The sequence below is a fragment of the Dasypus novemcinctus genome, chromosome 4 (assembly GCF_030445035.2).
Source record: "Dasypus novemcinctus isolate mDasNov1 chromosome 4, mDasNov1.1.hap2, whole genome shotgun sequence".
Lineage (NCBI taxonomy): Eukaryota > Metazoa > Chordata > Mammalia > Cingulata > Dasypodidae > Dasypus > Dasypus novemcinctus.
In genome coordinates this window covers 44,016,713-44,036,993 of record NC_080676.1, presented here as the reverse complement: position 1 = coordinate 44,036,993, position 20,281 = coordinate 44,016,713, and positions in this window count along the sequence as shown.

The following is a 20,281-nucleotide window of genomic DNA, read 5'->3' as shown; positions in this document are numbered from 1 at the left end:
TGGTTGGTACTGGGGTTGGTGTGTACTCAGGAGACTTGAATCTCTGGACTTGCTATGTGCTGGCTGGGTCCTGAGCCTCAGAAGAGTTGTAACACCTACTCTCCAGGTTGTTGGACTTACCCAGGTCAGCTAACAGGGTGGTGAAGATGGTCAACCACCACAACAGGGAACTGAGAATGCCTACAACTCCAAGCAGGAGAATTGCATCCATCAGTCATGTAGGATCTAAGCCCCTCTCGATTTAGAAGTGGAGTGGACATCACCATCCCAGAGTCCACAGGATGCATGAATAAAGTATGGATTAGAGTGGACTTACTGGTATTCTACTATAGAACTATGGAAGAAATTGTATTACCGATGTGGAGACAATGGCCACGGAAGTTGCTGAGGGCAGGGAGAGGGAAGAAGAGATGTGATGTTGATGTGGCAGTCGAGAGGATTTGGTGTTTGCAGTATTGAAGACCAGGGTGTGAGACTCTTCTGAGAAGCAAGGTTTATGAGCAGCCATCTGGGCACAGCAGACGTATGTCCAAAGACTGAGCCCGGAGCAGGGTTTTCAGGTTGCCTATAAAGAGACACACGGGGTGGGGCTGAGAGAGTTTATGGTATGAAAGACCTTTTTTTTTGGATTAGGTTCCAGTTTCTTGGGGCCTAGGGGTTTTCTGGGAGTCTGAGAAGCCTGAATACTTGCACAGCCCGTATCATTCTTGAATACACATGCAGCCCATACATACCATTCCCCTCTTTGATGCCTGCTTAAACTTGTTAAACTTCGGTATCACTATTGTCAGAGTTTTTTTGGACTGGCTGGTATGTGTACAGGACTATGAGGTGGGCGGCTGTTTGTGTTTTTACTGCATTATTTATTAAAGTGCGTACCCTAGCTAATATTAAGGGGAGGAAGCAGGGAAGTATGATGAGAGCATGGGAGGAGTTCTAGCTGCTCACCACTTTGACTGCTTATTTTTCCATCAGTTTTCCAGGAGGGCCACATGATAAAGTTTTGGGGAATATCCGGGGCTTTTCCTGGCTTCCAGTGGAAGTAATTTTCCGAGTGGCAGAATTTTGGGGTGAGTCTTCCAGCAGCCGTCTTGGTGGTTATTGATGTCTGCATGGACTTTTTGCCACATTCCAGATCCATTTATTGATTTTTAAGTTTTACAGCCTGCTTCATTTTCCTCTCAGAGAGTTTACACCTTTAATCTTAAAGGGGAGCTGAAGGGAGATGATCTTTTCTTTTTTTTGTGGCTACTTCCTGATGGTTAGAGGCAGTAGGCTCTCCCTGACAAGGTGTAAAACTCTCTTGCTATTTTATCTCAGTTGGAGGAAAATGGATCTGGCACTCTGGGTGAAGGTGGATGAAGTTTCCATATGGTTAACAAGATATTGATTTTGGAAGAAATAAACTTGATTAGAAATTTGAGAATATATAGTCCCACTAAGGGAACACTGGACCACAGATGCAGAATAGGTCAGATGCCTGCAAAGGCTTTTTAAAATGAAGTTGGCAATAGGCATTTTAGCTAGAGTTAGAGGGAACAACTGACTTTGACGTAGACATTACTTAGCTTTTTTTGAAGAGGTATTTCAGGCCTTCCAATGACTCGTATTCATATATTTCAACAGGTGTTTCCAGTGAACAGGCACTTTTTAAAAACAAGCTATTGCAATTGGTTAAGGTTTTCTAGTAGTTAATTAACATTTCAGCAGAGAAATAAAACAGAAAAACATGTTTACATTACAAAACATTAATAAAATTTTAAAAAAAGGAACTTCTAGGAATTAACCACTGAGATTTAAGATCGGGAACTCTTGGTCCTTTTTGTTAGTCCACTTTTACTGTTGAAGCTTTAAGTTTATTATACAAAATTAACCTTAATTAGACTGAAGTATTTAAACTGTGGCCCTACTTTCAAATTTAATGGCAATATTTTTCTCAAAAAATGGTCTTATTTTTACTTTAGTACCATAACTAAAGTAGTATTTACTACAATATAGTCAGGTAAAATACTTGAAAAATTTAATCCATTTATGTTATTAAAGAAAGAGTGACACAAAGATGGGCAAGAATGTTGCCTGCTCAGATTCAAACAGAGGTACTTAAACTTTGTTTTTTAGTTAAGAATTATCAAACCCTGGTATAAATAAGATGCTGAACATTATATTTGTGGTACATTAAGTAGGTCTAAAGTTTCGAGCTTTCGATGAGACTGAACAAACATATCAGAAAATTTAACTTAATATGCCTCACACATTCATGAGATAGTTGAGAAAAAAGTACTACCCATTTTGTTAAATAGTGAACAAAAGAATGGGTAAATGACATGCCCATACTTTAAGCAATAAGATAAATCAGAGACTTGGGGCCTCCTTTCTAGATTTAACTTAAAGGCAATGAAATTTAACTTTTTAATCCTTCTTAAAAAAAAGTATTTGCAATTTAAGGTTTTACTGTTTTCTTTTTACACTAGTTTATTAGCTATAGTAACATTTTTTTAAAGATTTATTTATTAATTTTTAAAATTTATTTCTCCCCCCTTCCCCCGTTGTCTGTTCTCTGTGTCCATTTGCTGTGTGTTCTTTTTTTGTCCGCTTCTGTTATTGTCAGCGGCACAGGAATCTGTGTTTCTTTTTGTTGTGTCATCTTGTTGTGTCAGCTCTCTGTGTGTGTGGCCCATTCTTGGGCAGGCTGCACTTTCTTTCACGCTGGGAAGCTCTCCATACAGGGGGCACACTCCTTGTGTGTGGGCTCCCCTATGCGGGGGACACCCCTGTGTGGCAGGGCATTCCTTGTGTGCATCAGCACTGTGCATGGGCCAGCTCCACACAGGTCAAGGAGGTCTGGGGTTTGAACCGTGGACCTCCCATGTGGTAGGCGGATATCCTATGCATTGGGCCAAGTCCACTTCCCAAATATAGTACCATTTTTTAAAGGTGGTACCTTTTTATTCAATAATATGGTAAAGTCGTTGCAACCATTCAAACTAGGCTCTGCTTCTACCTGAATTAATACAAAATTAAAACATTTTCTCTTGAGAACTAAAATTGTATTTGACATTTTTAATTTTAGGGTGCAAAAACAAAAACAAGCAAACAAATAAACAATGTCTCTATGGTTTCAAATTGAGAAATCAGTGTATAGTCTATCCTTTTAATTCCTTCTCTAATAAAACTGCTTTCATCTGTGAACCACTCAATGTCTGGGTTCACAAAAGGCTTATTTTTTAAATTTGACAAGCTTGAGTAGTTTTGGTTTAGAGTCTGAAGGCAGGAATAGAGAAGGGTCCCCTCAGGATTTGATCTTGAACCCTCTACTAGTAGTAGGGGGCTAGTTGAGAGTCTGACACACTCTCATCTGCACCTCAGGGGTCTCTAGTACTTGAGCTTGGTATTAATTAACCAGCTACCTATAAGCTACAAGTGGCACCTGGCCTCAAGTACATCCTTTACCTGGTATGTGGTGAAGACTGTGAGATCCTGCCGTCAAGTTAATTGGGTGGCTTTTTAAACATTTCCAATGCAATGTGTAACATATTAAATGAACTTAACTTTTTTAGTTCTTTGCTTCTTACTTTGAAACTTTTACCATGAGGATGTTAATTAGCAGGTATTTTTAGTTTAGCAGTAGAGGAAAAACTACTTTTTCCATTTTTAAAATGAAAACTGAAGATTCCCAATGGAATCCAAGTAACTCTTCATTACCACTACTTGAATATGCACATTGAGGTGACTTCCAGACAGGTTTCACTGCTATGAAGTTACTTTTTGCTGTTAATATCAATTTACATTTCTAGTTAATAATGGCTTTTTAGAACTAGACATTTAAATGCCTTACTTTGGAATATGCTCTTACAAACTTTGTAATTAACCACAACCACATAGACTGGTTAATTTACTTCAGATTACAATTAACAACCAATAGAATTTACTTTATTCATTTAAGAGAGGGCAGATCTACATTTCTTTAACTCAATTTCATTAGATATGAACTTAGAATTTTCATCATTTTAAAGATTTAGTGTATATAATGTTAATTTATTAACTTGGTATTTTATAAACCAAAGAGATAACACTCAAGCTAAATAAACCAAAACTGTTATAGTTTATACAAAGAATGGTTTTTCATTTCTTTACAGGGAGCTAAACCCCTTTTTAATACAACTTGATTCTTAATTCCTTCCGCTTAGGAGAGTTTTAATTTGTTACACCTAGCTCCTCCCTCAGAGCTCTTGCATAGAGAAGGCCCTGGGGACTGGGTAAGTTTAAGAGCTCAGGAAAATTCTTTTCCCTTTTTCAATAGTTGCTATATTTAGATTTCTATACCACTTTTTTGTTTTATCCTAATTTGGGCTCTAGGAATATTCATCACATATATAACTGCATATTTAATTTTTAACAATTTGAATAGAGCTCTTTTAAGAATTATTTGTTAATTTGATATTGTCATCCTGATGTATGAAGATATACACCAAGACAACAGTCAGACATGTATAGTTTGACATGGAAAGACAACTTAGTTACTTAAAACTTCCATTCTTTTACAAAACAAATTCAACTGTAAAACAACATTTGAAAGATCTCCTTGAAGGCTTTCCTTTGCCGGCTTCCCCAGACTAGGGGTTCATGGTTTCCCCCATTTGCGGCTTCATATAAAGGGAGGCAGAACAGTTTGCTGAGGTCCAGAAGCCCCAGGCTTGGTGTTTTCATGAGGGCTCACTTGAGAGCGTTGAAGGCTTTCTTTTAATTTGCATTACTATGAACTTGCAGTTTTGCCCAAGTATTTTGTTTCTTAATTAATGGCTTATAACTAAAATGTCCCCTATGCTTTCAAACAATTTTCTTTTGCTTTATAACCTTATATTTTACTTTGACTTTAGCATACTTTGGATGAGTAAGACTAATTATATGTATATTCACTGAGGCTATTAAAGCCTCAGGGACAGTAGGACAGGAGACAGGGATGTCTCAAGTTTATTTTCCCCTGAGCCTTAGGGGCTGAGGCTATTAGGCTAAATTTACCTAATTATAATTAAATGTTTTATAATATAAGGCATCTATAAATAACCGCAACTCTGCAATAACCATAAGCAAAGGCAAAGGGTGAGGCTGGGCTTGAAGTGACCATAAATGAAGGTTCAAAGAAGATTTGAACTTATGAAACCTTTTGCTTTTTGTTTGTTTGTTTTTTGCTGTTTCAAAAACAAATTTAATTGCAATATGGTATTAAAATTCAAAGACCTATTTCTGGCCAAATTTTTCAGTCATCTGATCTACATCTAGACCAAGCTTCATTACAAAAATTAATTAATTTATTTTTCTGTAACCAAGATCCCCCAAATGAAGACCAATTTTTCGGGATGTATCTTAGTGGGAAGCACTTGGGTACTGACACCTCATTTCCCATGGCAGTGGAAAGAGAGAGAGAGAGAACAGCTAAAATAAAGGCACAAAAAGGCAGCAGGCTTCCCCTTAAAGAGAGCGAGGGATTGGGACTCTAACCCACAAAACCTCTTCCTCTACCACCAACAAGTTTTCCTCTTAAAGGAAGCAAGGGAGTGGGACTGTAACCCATGAAATCTGTTTTATTACTTCCAAACCTTTACTACCTTAGTGAAGGTAAATCAAATGCTAACTTGTGATGGTACTATTTTTATTAAATATTTTTAAAACATTCCAAAGCATTCTAACACAAACCTGTAAAGAGAAATTCAGTGGAAAGAAGTGGGAAAGTGAAAACGTGGATAAAGCATGCAACCTAGCAGGGTCCTATTTTATTTGTTTCCCATTTTCCCAACTTGTGTCAGCACTGTGCAACACACATTCAGCCTTTTGTTTTGCCTGTCTCTGGCTGCTCCCCTCAGGGGACTTAGAGTGCCTCTTAGTATGGCAGGATGGTATAAACCCCATCTTGGATGAAAGACCCTTAACAGAGCTCCTCCACTGCTTATAACTATATGAGGTGGCTACAAAACCAAAGACTGGGACTCCGCACTTGACCCAGAAAGGGTGTTTGCATCTCCCACGTTCTCACATCTCAGTCACATGCACACAACTGCCCTCCTGCCCTGTCTTTCCCAGACATGGAGAAGATGGTTTCCTCCACTCTTGGAAGTACTCAGGTCTTCTAAGGAGGTGATCAGGTTCTCCTTCTAACTTTCAGATTCAGGCTTTCCTTACACTATACCCCCGGGGGACTTACCCATCTGGCATGCGGAGCTCCTCTGCTTCCATCTCAGGGTCTCCTTCAAACGCTTCAGGGCCTCCAGTTTCTTCTGGGAGGACTCCAGCAGAGTCCATGACATTTCAGGACTAACGAGGTCCAGGGGTGCCCTGGGCCAGGGTTCACCTGGGTCCTCCAGGCCTCCTCAGAGGCATCCAAGAGGGGCAACTAAATGTTGCTGTCTCTGGCCTTTGCAGTAATCACAGACAAGTCCTCAGAAATGTTGTGGCAGCCAAGAGGATTCGGTGGTCATGGTATTTTGAAGACCAGGACAGGTGACTCTTCTGCAAAGGTAGGTTTATTAACAGCTGGCAGGGCCCAGTGGACTTATGCCCAAAGACTGAGCCCTGAGCAGGGTTTTCAGGTTGCCTTTATACAAGAGACACATGGGGTGGGTCCAGGAGAGGCTTTGGTGCAAAAGGACTTTCTTTGCTGGATTAGTTTCAATTTCTTGGGGCCTAGGGGCTTTTCTGGGAGTCAGACAAGCCTGAATACAGACACAGCCTTTATCATTCTTGAATACACACACAGCCCATATCAATGTGGGGGCATTTTTGGGACTTGGAGTTATCCTAAATGATATTGCAGGGACAGATGCTGGACATTATATATCCTGCCATAACCCACTGAATGGACCAGGGGAGATTGTAAACTACAATGTAAAGTATAATCCACGCAGAGCAGCAGTGTTCCAAAATGTATTTACTAAATGCAATGAATGTGGCACAGTGATGAAAAGGTTGATGTGAGAGGAGTGGGGTGGGGTGGGGTTTGGGGTATATGGGAACCTCTTCTATTTTTTAATGTAATATTTTACGTGATCTATGTATCTTTAGAAAAAAGACAAAAAAGTTAAAAAAAAGAAAAATCAGTAAAAAATGTCAATAATGCTAAGAAGCCCTCAGAAAATATCAATCAATTCGTACATAGTTTTCTGTGTATTACTTTCCTTGCCTGTAAGAAGGGACTAAAAATATCTTCAAGGTATTTTCTGGTCCTTGAAAATATAAGCAACATACTCAAGATCACCTGATTACTACACAATTACTATAAATATTGGGCGTAGATGTTTGAAAGTGTAGTTATGTTTCTAAGACATTGCAGTTCTGATCACTATTTGAAGCCAGCACTTCTCCTCATGTATTCCTGCTTCACTCTTCTTGAGTATGGTGTCTGTTCTCTTAACTCTCAATTCTACTTCCTGGGTTCCTCACCTTCTCTGACCTCTCATGTTAGTGGAATGCCCTCGGTTCTGGGCTTCTATATTCTTGGCTGTGTTGTATAAAAGAATTTAAGGACATGCCATAGGGTAGGCAAGGGAGTGAGCAGTTTATTCAGAAACAAGAAAACAAAAACAGTACATGACCCTAGACATGGTTGCAGGTGTGCTGTGGGTGAGATGTGCTCATGGGGCCCCAGGTTAGACCTTTTAAGACCCTTCTTCCCCCCTTTTCTAATGTTGTCAGAACATGACACTCAAATACAGTGGGATACACATTCTTCTCAAGTGCATATGGATCATTCTCCAGGACAGACCACATGCTACGTCACAGAACAACTCTCAACAAATTCAGAAAGATTGAAATTTTACAAAGTAATTACTCTGACTACAATGGAATGAAGCTGGAAATAAGTAAGGGCCAGAGCAGCAGATTAGGCACAAAGATGTGGAAGTTAAGCATCACACTCATACACTATCAGTGGGTCTCTGAGGAAATTCCAAAGGAAATCAGTAACTATACCTCGAAACAAGATAAAATGACAACACAACATGTCAAAACCTATGGGATGCAGCAAAAGTAGTGCTGAGCGGGAAATTCATAGCCATAAATGCTTACATTAAAAAAGAAAAAAGAGCTAAAATCAAAGACCAAACTGGACACTTGGAGGAATTTTAAAAAAAGTACACCTGGAGGAACTTTAAAAAAAGAAAAACAAACTGACCCCAAAGCAAGTAGAAAGAAGGAAATAAGAAAGATTAGAACAGTGCTAAATGAAATTGAAAATAAGAAAGCACTAGGAAAAAAAAAAAAACAAAACCAAAATGGTTCTTTGAGAAGATTAATAAAATTGACAAACCATTAAATAGACTAACAAAGAAAAAAGAGAGTAGATGCAAATACATAAAATAAGAAATGAGGAAGGGGATATCATCAGTGACCCCACAGAAATAGAATATCATAAGAGGATACTTCGAAAAATTGTATGACAACAAGATGGATAATTTAAAGGAAATGGACAAATTCCTAGAAACACACAAGCAGCCTATATTGACAAAAGAAGAAATTGATGAACTCAACAGACCAATCACAAGTAACAAGATTGAATTAGTCATCTAAAACCTCCCAACCTGTGGAGAAACAGCTGGAGGTTAAAATGTTTTCATAACACAAATGAGGGTATGGGCCTTAGAACATCAGGTCCTTTCAGGATATAACACAGTCCTAAACAACCCTAACTGTTTGCAGAAAGAAGCAGTCCTGCCATGCACAACATGGGAAAGATGTGGACTGTGATTACTCTGACAAACTGTTACCAAAATAATACAAAAGTAACTATTCTCCACTCCCTGAGATATTCAATAAATAGGATACGGAAGCTTGGGTTGAGGCTCTTAGTCTTTAGACTCTGACTCCATGTTCCTATCTTTTCCTACTTCTTGTGTCTCTTTCTTAAGTTCTGCGACACCTGTTTTTTTGAGCATTCCTTATGCTGAGGTGGTCTCAACATTTGATGCCTAACATGGGGCTCAAATAGAAGAAGGATCATCAGAGCAAAACTAAAATTGGTGTGTCGTCGCAGAGCCTTGAGTGGTTGCAACGTCCCTGAAGCCTTCAACTGGTAAGGACGCTATTGGATATTTTTTGCAGGGTTACAATGGGAAATGGAGATAGTACAACCAAGTATTGTCCTTATGTCTGTCTCCTGAAAAAGCTCCTTAAAGCAGAGGGAACTAAAGCTAGTGAATCCCATATTATGGAACTTTACAGGTTGTTGAGGCTCACTGTTCATGGTTCCCAACTTTGGGCAGTTTAGAATTAACTGATTGGGAACGAGTTGGTAAGGAATTTAAAAAATTCCATGTTCAAGGGCCTTCCATCCCTGTTACTATCTGGCCTAGAACCTTTATAAACAGAGGATGAAGAAGAAGATGAAGAAAAGGTCCATGATGACCCTTCCCCTATAAAAATTTCTAAAGGTTTTGATTCTAAACTATCTTTTTCTATGGTTCTTCCATTAATTAATTTTGAGGAAGCCGATATACCTTCTCATCCTCCACCCCTTATACCTGTGCCTGGAAATACCCAGCCTAAATTTTCCGGTTTACAGAAGGTAATCTTGCAGGCTAGAATGGAGGGAAATCATGTTGAGCCATTTGTGCAAGGAAAGGTTAACTCACAAATACAACATCCTGCAGTCAAAAGTGTAATAAGGCCCTTGTTACTGAAATCATGCTTGTAAGAAAACTCTCTGTTAAAGTGTTGACTAAGATAAGGAAAATATTCTGGCAGAAACTGTGCAAACCCCCTGCTGCCTACATGATAATGTGGCTGTGGGCTAGTGGGGGCTGATAGAATTAAGCTGCTGGAAGAGGATGAAAAGATGAAAACACTGGTGTTCTCTTTTGTTTTCATGCTGATTCTGATTGGGCCTATTTGGCCCAATTAATAAAATTAATACGAAATTTTTATCAAGGTGTTAAAAGGAATTTTCGGTTTTGAATCAATAGCTTACTCCTGAACTTCAAGTCTCAGTGTAGTCTTAAAGAGTAGTAATGCAAAAAATGTGTGTTAACTGTCTGTGTAAACTGCTAAATAAGAGCTTAACTGTATTTATGCTGCTCAAGTTATTCTAACAGGTTGCTGATTACTAATAAAAGTGTTTGCAAGAACAAGCTTGCGTGTTACAGGCGACACAGATTCCAGAAGAAATCTTAAAAGCAGTAACATCAAAGATGTGAAATGATGGAGGATTTGGAAACAGCTATACCAAAAGAGTAAGAATTATAGGTCAAATTAGTAGGCTTTATGCTTCTGTTGGTGTGTTGCAATTGTTTTTGTGTCTGTCTGTTCAATGTCAGCATATATTTTGATACTTCTGGATGGCAATATAAATTGATAAACAAAAATTTCTAAAAGAGCTCTATTCAAATGGCCAAAAATTAAATAAGTGCTTCTATTAACAGATAAGTTTTAATGTTAATAAGATCTCTACAATAATAAAAATTGTAAGTCTTAATTAATGAAATTACTGTAAGTCTCTTCATAAAAAATAGTTCTTGCCTAAATTGAAATGAATAATTTATTTTTCTTCACAGGATAAAATGAAGGATGCAAAACTTAAATGAATATTAAAAAAGTTTGTGGGAGTGCTGATTGAAATTTAATAAGTTTGTTCAAAAAAGTGAGTTTTGTCTTAAAATCAGACGGGTACTTTTCATAAAATCAAAATGAAAATATGCAGGACAAAACTGGAATGCATTCAGCAAGCTATAGAAGGAATTGTGGTAACAGTAAGTAAGGGAATGTGTTCTGTGAAGGTGAAATTTGTCTTAAAATAAAATAATTATAGTCTATGTGGTTATAAATAATTATAAGAAGTTTGTGGAAGCATTGTTTGAAGTAAAGTGTTTGAATGGTTAATTCCAAGAAGTCATTATTAAACAAAAACTAGATTGATAATAATAACAAAAAGTAATTTTATGTCAGGAAAACTTGTTGGTAGCCAGCCTTCCTTGCCAACTTGTTTTTAAAAGACTATTTCTATTATTGCATGCTATTAGGTATTTTAAATAAAGAAAAGTTATATTTGTATATAACCAAACTGAATCATTATTTTAACAAGTTTGTTTAGTGTTAATGGTAATTTAATGTTGTAGGGTGAATAGAATGCGTTTTTATTATTATGGAAACAGAAAATAATTTTGTCCTAAGATAAAACGATTGGTTATTAAAAAAGAATAAAATTGGAGGAAAAACCTGATTACAGAAAGTGTGCAGAAAAGGAATTTTTATGTTTAAAGTTGAGTAAAATTTGATGGGCCTAATTATTAAGATTTAAAAACTTTAATAGCAAATGATATACTAATACAAAGTTAAATTTTGTTATTTCTGTTTTAGTAAAAGTTTACAAAGAGTTTTTCTCCTGAATAATCAGTATACAAAGAAAAGTCTGTTTTATCAAAATAGTTTCTTGTACTTTAACCTTATCTTTCCTTGTTTTTTTTTTAAAAAAAGCAAGTCTTTTTTTTTTATATTTCTAATCACTTTATTTATTTATTTATTTATTTTTATTGACTTTGTAATAATATTACATTAAAAATATATATGTGAGGTCCCATTCAACCCCACCCCCCCCCAACAACACTCATTCCCATCATCATGACACATCCATTGGATTTGGTAAGTACATCTTTGGGCACCTCTGCACCTCGTAGACAATGGTCCACATCATGGCCCATACTCTCCTCCATTCCATCCAGTGGGCCCTGTGAGGATCCACGATGTCCGGTGATCACCCCCGAGGTGCCATCCAGGGCAGCTCCACGTCCCAAATAACATAATGTTCAAACCTGCTTTCTCAAAGTCAGATCGTGAAAAGTATCTTTTTATTTCAAACTATTGCAAAAGATATGTTCTTATACCTTGAAAAAATTAAAGTAATAAAATAGTTATGTTCCTTTATTTTTATTTTATTTATTTTTTGGTTGTACAATCTATTTTTTTTAAATGTTACATTCAAAAAATAGAAGAGGTCCCATATACCCCCCACCACCCATCATCCCACTCCTCCCTTATCGACACCCTCTTTCATCACTGTGGCACATTAATTGCATTTGGTGAATACATTTTGGAGCACTGCTGCATAATATAAGTTCCTGCCTGTGGAAAACCCAACAATGGACTTTTGCATTACTTCCCCAAGGCTGTGTGCATAGTCCCACCATCTTTCCTGGCCTAGTGGCAAAGAATCTGGCTGCATAGAAGAAATCTGTGTCTGAAACCATAGTGATGACATTATGTTAACCAGTAATCCTTTCTTCAGAATGAAAACAAGCATCAGAGACAATAGTATCTTAAGAGCCTGAAATAGGCACACAACTGGGACAGGCTGCAAGGTCCCTGCTACTCTACCAAATTCTTAAATGTTGTTTGGTGGGGTAACACAAAACTATACCCTCTGCTGTAAATGATAAAGTACAATGTTTTCTCGTGTTAATGGAGTTTGTAATATTGTTGGGATACTAAAAATCTTTTACCCCTCAATTAGCTTAAATATTAAAACCATTGTATGTGTTAATTGGGAAAGGTTCTTCAAGCGAGTAGGAGGACCTCCAGCAGGCTGCTTTTTAAAAAAAAATGGGGAGGGAGAAGGTGGACATTGACTTAGCCTGTGAATTGGATGCGGCCAGCACCAATATTGGCTTTGCATGGGGTTTGTGGCAGAGGCAACATTCTAAACAAGTACCCCTTGTATTTTAGTCACAATTCTGGGAAGGGGCCAAAAGTACAATATAAAAAGCAATTGTGTGCAGCATAGGAAGCCCTGCTGAAAGTGGAAGATTTAACCCAATAGTGTCCAGTTACTCTGAAGACTGCCATCCCTATCTAGGGGTGGATTGCAAATACTAAAAACAAGACAGAAACGATGGACTGTAGTGAATCACCCTGTATGGGGGAGAGATCTGTGGAAGAACAACTGGGGCACTTGCCAGCAGGGACAGGTAGGTGTCTGTCAAGTCCCTGCCCATTTTTCTAACATCCCTCTCAGGACTGTTGAGGCAGATGACTTCGTGAAGATCCAGAGCCACACCATTGAGACCTGAGAAGAGGCAAATGCCTCCACCAGAAAAGTGGACATAATGGATACGAGACCTTGTGGTACATAGCTCAGCAGTTCCAGCTGCCTGTTACTTGCTAACAGCTTGTGAACATCACCCATGAGTGTCCTGTATGGTCACCTCAATAACTGTGACATCAGTACCCTCCTGCTCTTGGAAGGGGCAAGGTATGTTTTCACTGCAACAAACACTGCATCAGGAGTCTTATATCAAGCCATCTATTATTTCCTGCCTAAAAAATGAATCCTCGCAACAACAGACTAAGTTTAAATTCAACACTGAGTTGTGGCCCCAGGTCTAGTGAAGATGCTAAGAGCAGGACTGTGGGCTATGGGTGGGAGACTGTTCATCTCTTTGTAGATATCCTAAGCTGTCTGCATCCTGACTTGTAGGTGTGGGACAGTAAGAGGCTGCAGGTCTGCCCTTGGTGACCATGGCAATGACACTAGTCCCAGGAAACAGTTTATCAATGCAAACTTTATAAACTTTAAATATTCAGGGAAAATGCAAACCAAATGTGCTAAAAGCTTATCTAGAATGTGTAAAGTCCATGCTAAAAGCTTACCTAGGATGTGGAAGATATATACTAATTCAAGCCTATTGAGCACTGAAAGCAAAGAACCATTTGGCACTTCCTCTCTGTATAAAAGGAACTCAAAATTCTTGTTTGGGGCTCGGATTTTGGAATGAGAAGCTCTGAGCCTGGCGGGTCATAAATAAACCATTTTTCTTTCCCAAAGATTATTCCTGAGTCCTGGTCTTTATATATGCAAATAATTGAGCCTCTCTCGACTTCTACAACAGGACCAACAAAAGCATTGAAATTATGAGATAAAAAACTTCCAGCTGCCCACAGCCCAAAATAGGGAAGTAGCAATAATTTGTCACTGCCTATGCCTCAAACTATACAAACTGGGGAAAATGAGGTCATTTTTGATCAAACTGGCCTATGTAGCCTTGCTGGTTGGGAATCCTAAGCGCATGAGAAATGAAAGTCTATTCATTCAATGTCTGCTAGCAGGAAGTCTTATTGTTTGTTGTTGTATAATCCACTGCAGTTATGGATTATGTATAAAATGCTGTTCTAAGTTTAGAAGAAGAATTACAAACTGTAAAGATGCATTTATGCCTACAATGTGATAGGAATATATCTAGTTTTTCTGTGACCCCCTATGTATATAATAACAGTGATATTCCTTAGGAATCAGTGAAACATCATTTGCATGGCCATAGAGACAGTTTTAGCTTAGATATTTCTCAATTACAAACCCAAGTAACAAGCATTTAACATGCTCATTTGCAATTGCTTCCTGCCTCACAAACTATGACAGGAATTGTGGATGGATTAAGATCCCTGAACCCTATGATGTGGATTAAAAGTTGGGGAGGGGGTCTTCTAGGAGGTATATTTATTATCTGTTCCTTTCTGTTTTGTATGTGTTTAGTCCTCAGATGCACACTACAAACCCTCCAGGGATTAATACAAAAAGAAGCCATCCTAGCTGTATGTATTACTTTGCAAAAACACAAAGGGAAATATGGAGAAATGGCCGGAGGTTAAAATGTTTCCATAATGCAAATGAGGGTACGGACCTTAGAACTTCAGGTCCTTTCAGGAGGGAACACTGTCTGCATGGGAAAGATATGGACATGATTACTCTGGCAAAATGCTATCAAATGAATACAAAAGTAACTATTCTCCTATCTCTGAGATATTCAATAAATATGATGTGGAAGGTTGGGTAGAGGCTCTTAATCCTTGAGAGTCTGAGTTCTCTGTTCCCATCTTTTCCTACTTCTTGTGTCTCTTAAGTTCTTCAATGCACTATATTGAGCATCCCTTATGTTGAGCTGGTCTCAACAAACATGAATCCCAGGATGATTCTCCCTGACACCAAGAGATTGCTACCAAACAAAAACTAGCAATGCATCTGGAAAAATATCTTAAATAAAAGAGGAAAAGGATAAAGACAAATGAGTTTATATGGGTAAGAAACTTCAAGGTGAGTCAGGAGGTCATTCCAGAGGTAACACTTATGCACATCTCAGCAGGATATCAAAGACTGCCAAAGTGGATACTACCCCTAATAGTGAAGCTCCAGTGGGATCTGGAGACACTCAGGTCCTATGGTCAGGGTGGATAGCTCTGGAGTTTGGTACTTTGCTAGTGGCCCCTACTTTGGTGTTTGCAATCCTGAGAGTAACAGAGTTGGACTCAGTTATGGCTTCCCTTCACATGGCTCATCTGTCCCTTCCATTCAAACCTCTAGTTGGTGCTGGAGTTGGTAGGCGTACGTCCAAGAGACTGGAATCTTTGGGCTGTCCATGTGCCTGCTGGAACCTGAGCCTCAGCAGAGTTGCAATGCCCATTCCAGTTCATTGGACTTACCCAGGACAACTAATGAGGAGGTGAGGATTGACAACCACCATACCAAGGATATGAGAAAGCCTACAACTGCAAGCAAGAGAGGCCCATTCATCAGCTGTATGGAATTGAAGTCCCCTCTCAATTAGAGATGGAGTGGACATCACCATCCCAGAATCCTCAGATTGGGGAATGGATTTACTTGTATTCAACTATAGACTTATTGTGTCTCTAACAATGGAAGAAATTACAACATTGATATAGAAAGGAAGTGTTCACTGAAGGTTCTGGGGGCAGGGAGAGGAAAAACAGGTATAACACAGGGGCCTTTTCAAGACTTGGGAATCATCCTGAATGACATTGCAATGACAAATATAAGCCACTTCATATCTTCCCATAACATGCAGAATTGTGTGGGAGAGAGTGTAAACAACACTGTAAACTATGTGAACCATGGTCTATGCTCAGTGGCAATGCCCCAGGATGTGTTTATCAATTACAATGCAATTACAATGAATGTGCCACAGTAATGAAGGATGTTGTTTATGTGAAAGGGTGTGGGAGGGATGGAGAGTGGGGCAAATGGGAATATCTATATTATTTGTGTAACATTTATGTAATCTATGTATTTAAAATATATATATATTTATGTATATATATATATTTATGTATATATATATATTTATGTAATCTATGTATTTAAAATATAATATATATATATATATATATATATATATATATATATATATATATATATATATATATATATATACTTAAAAAAACAACCAAGAAAAGTCCAGGATTAGCTTCACAGGTGAATTCCACCAAACATTCCAGAAAGAAATAACACCAATCCTGCTCAAAGTCTTCCAAGAAATAGAAGTGGAAGGAACATTGTCTAACTCATTCTATGATGCCAACATCACCCTAATAACAAAGCCAAACAAAGACACCACAAGAAAGGACAACTATAGAGCAATCCCTCTAATGAAACTAGATGCTAAAATCCTCAACAAAATACTTGCTAATTGTATTCAACAACACATCAAATGAATTATACACCATGACCAAATGGATATCATCCCTGATATGTATGTACAGTCCAACATATGAAAATCAACCAACATAATATACCACATAAACAGGTCAAAAGAAAAAAATCACATAATCTGAACTATAGATGCAGAAAAAGCATTCAACAAAACATAGCTCCCATTCCTGATAAAACCACTTCAAAAGATTGGAATAGAAGGAAACTTCCTCAACATGATTAAGGGTATATATGCAAAACCCACAGCTAACATCATATTCAATGATGAAATCCTAAAAGCTTTCCCTCTAAGATTTGGAACAAGATAAGAATGTCCACTGTCAATGCTCTTATTTAACATTGTGTTGTAAGTCCTTGCTCAAGCACTTAGGCAAGAAGAATATATATAAGAGATCCAAATTGAAAAGGGAGAAGTGAAAATTTCACTATTTGCAGATGACATGATCCTAATACCTTGAAAACCCTGAGAAATCTACAACAAAGCTTCTAGAGCTTATAAATGAGTATAGTAAAGTGGCAGGTTATAAGTTCAATGTGCGAAAAACATTAGCATTTCTGTATACTAATAATGAACAATATGAGGAGGAAATCAAGAAAAAATAGTACAATAGTAATTAATAGAATCAAATACCTGGGAATAAATTTAATTAAGATGTAAACAACTTGTATGCAGAAAACTACACAACACTGTTAAAGGAAATCAAAGAAGATCTAAATTAATGGAAGAATATTCCCTGTCCATGGATAGGAACACTAAAGACATTAAGATGTCTACCCTACCCAAACTGAATTACAGATTTAAAGAAATCCCAATAATAATTACCACAGCATGTTTTACTGAATTATAAAAGCTAACTATGAAATTTATTTGGAAGGGCAAGAGACCCCAAAATAACCAAAGGCATTTGCAAAAGAAAAATGAAATTGGAGGAATCACTCGACCTGACTTTAAAACATACTACAAGCTACAATGGTCAAAACTACATGGTATTGTTATGAGGATAAACATAGTGACCAAGGAGCCAGACTGAGAGTTGTGATATAGATCCTCACATATATAGTCAAATGATCTTTGAAAAGGCCATCACACCTGTTCAATGGGGAGAGAATGGCCTTTTCAACAAATGGTGCGTCGAGAACTGGACATCCATATTCAAAAGAATGAGAAAAGAACACCATCTCATACCTTATACAAAAATTTAACTCAAGATGGATCAAAGATCTAAATAAAAGTGGCAAGACCAAAGAGATCTTGGAAGATAATATAGGGAAGCATCTACAGGATCTTGTATTAGGAAATGGTTTCATGAACTTTATATTCAAAGCAAAAGCAACAACAAGAAAAAATAGACAAATGGGACCTCCTCAAAATGAAAAACTTTTGCACCTCAAAGGATTTTGTAAAGAAAATGAAAAGGCAACCTACACAAGGGGAGAAAATATTTGATCACTATATATCTGATAGGGGGTCTATTATTCAGCATATATAAAGAAAGCCTCTACCTCACAAATAAAAAGACAAAGAACCCATTTTAAAAATGGTAAGTGGAGAAATCAGCAAGATGGTGGCTGAGTAAGGAGCAACTAGAGTCAGGTCCTGCTACAGGGCAGTTAGCAAACCCCCAGAGCTCTCTGGAGCTAGCTGAAGCACCTGTTTGGTGGCTCCAGGAGGCCAGAAGAGCATCCTGCAATGCCTATGGGGGAGTGGAAGGAGGAGACTGCCCATCTGCAGAGAAGACTGGTAATTAGGGCGCTCCACGTCATGGAGGCCAGTGCCTATCCTCCACTAGAGGCACATGCCACCTCAGGAGCTGTTCTGCAGCTGGAATTGAAAGTTCCACTTCCCCAAAATGGGGGAGGAAGACACAGTTGGGTACCCATTTCACCTATGATGAGGAAATTCAGTGGGCTACAGTATGATCCTGAGAACAGCTAAGGTTTGAGCCTGTCCAGGTTAGAAAGAGCTGGAAGTCACCATCTTAACTCTGTACCTGGCACGAGAGGAAATGGGGTGGACTGAAAATCCCAGTGGTGGTGGGAACAGGGTTCTTCCCATCCAGATCATATTGCAGGTCTAGCCAAGGCCCCAGTGACACCTCTAGCAGGGGAGGAAGCCTCAGGAATCTACAACAGCCTTTCTGGTAAATTACTAGTCAAGCTGCAGAGGCTGATGATTGTTCTACTCTGGTGGCACAAGCCACCCCAAAGGCTGCTCTGTGACGGGAATTGGAAGCTCCATTTTCCAGAAACAGGGAGGAGGAGACAGTTGGCTGCCGATTTCAGCAACTGATTGGGAGATTCGACTGGCCAAGAGATAACCATGGGAACAGCTGGGGTGAAAACCAGCCCAAGTCAGAAAGAGGCCTGTAGCAGCCATTCTGACTCTGGCCCCAGCCTGAGGGGAAGCCAGGGTGACAGTTTCTTTCACACAGATCAGCCTGCAGCCCACCTAGGCTTCAGCCTCTCCTCTGACAGGGAGGAGGATGAGCAGCCCTGCCCCAGCCTATTCAGATAACTGCAGGGAACTATGGCTGGCATAGATGGAAAATCAGAAGTCTACCAGGGAAACTGCAGTCATCTTAGGACCCACACTGCATAGAATGCTGCCCACACCTGCACCTCCATCCCTGCCCCAGGTAGGGGAGAACAGGATGGAAAGCTCCATCAGTCTCTCTGGGCAACTACAGTCTAGGCCTGCACATGGATTATTCCACATAGCTGTGACTCTCTCCCTACCCCTGGCAAAGAAGAAAGTTGGAAGAAGCTTCATTGGTCCCTGGTGCAATGAGGGCAGCTTGAGCCTCCACAGCTTATAGCACCAACTACATGCTTGGCTTCTACTGCATAACCAGCAAGGGAGAAATGATAGGAAGCCATAAAATAAAGAAAAAAAACTGCACCCAGAAAAAATACTCTAGCAAGCCAGATGTGAAGACACCAACAAAAAGCTACAATTCACACCAAGAAACAGGAAGCTATGGCCCAGTTAAAGGAACAAGATAAGCTCCAGATGACATCAATGAGTTGAGAAAACTAAGTGTACATGTTCAAACAAATCTCCTTAATAAATTCAATGAGATGGCTAAGGAGATTAAGGATATTAAGAAGACATTGGATGGGCACAAAGAAGAATTTGAAAGCATACATAGAAAATTAGCAGATCTTATGGGAATGAATGGTGCAATCAATGAAATTAAAAAATTTTGGAATCATATAAGAGCAGATTTGAGGAGGCAGAAGAAAGAATTGGTGAGCTTGAAGAAATGACCTCTGAAAGTGAACACACAAAAGAAGAGATGAAGATAAGAATGGAAGAAATTGAACAAGGTCTCAGGGAACTAAATGACAGCAAAAGGCATGCAAACATGTGTGTCATGGGTGTCCCAGAAGGAGAAGAGGGGAGAAAAGTGGCAGAAGGAATATTTAAAGAAATAATGGTAGAAATTGGCCAACCCTATTGAAGGACATAGATATCAGTGTCCAAGAAGCAAAACATACATTAATCCAAAAAAATCCAAATAGTCCAACTCTAAGACACATACTCATCAGAATATCAAAGGCCAAAGACAAAGATAGAATTCTGAGAGCAGCAAGAGAAATGCAATGCATAACATATAAGGGATATCCAATAAGATTAAGTGCTGATTTCTCACCAGAAACCATGGAGGCAAGAAGATAGTGGGCTGATATATTTAAGATACTGCAAGAGAAACACTTCCAGCCAAGAATCTTATATACAGCAAGTCTGTCTTTCAAAAATGATGGCAAAATTAGAATATTCACAGATAAACAGAAGCTGAGAGA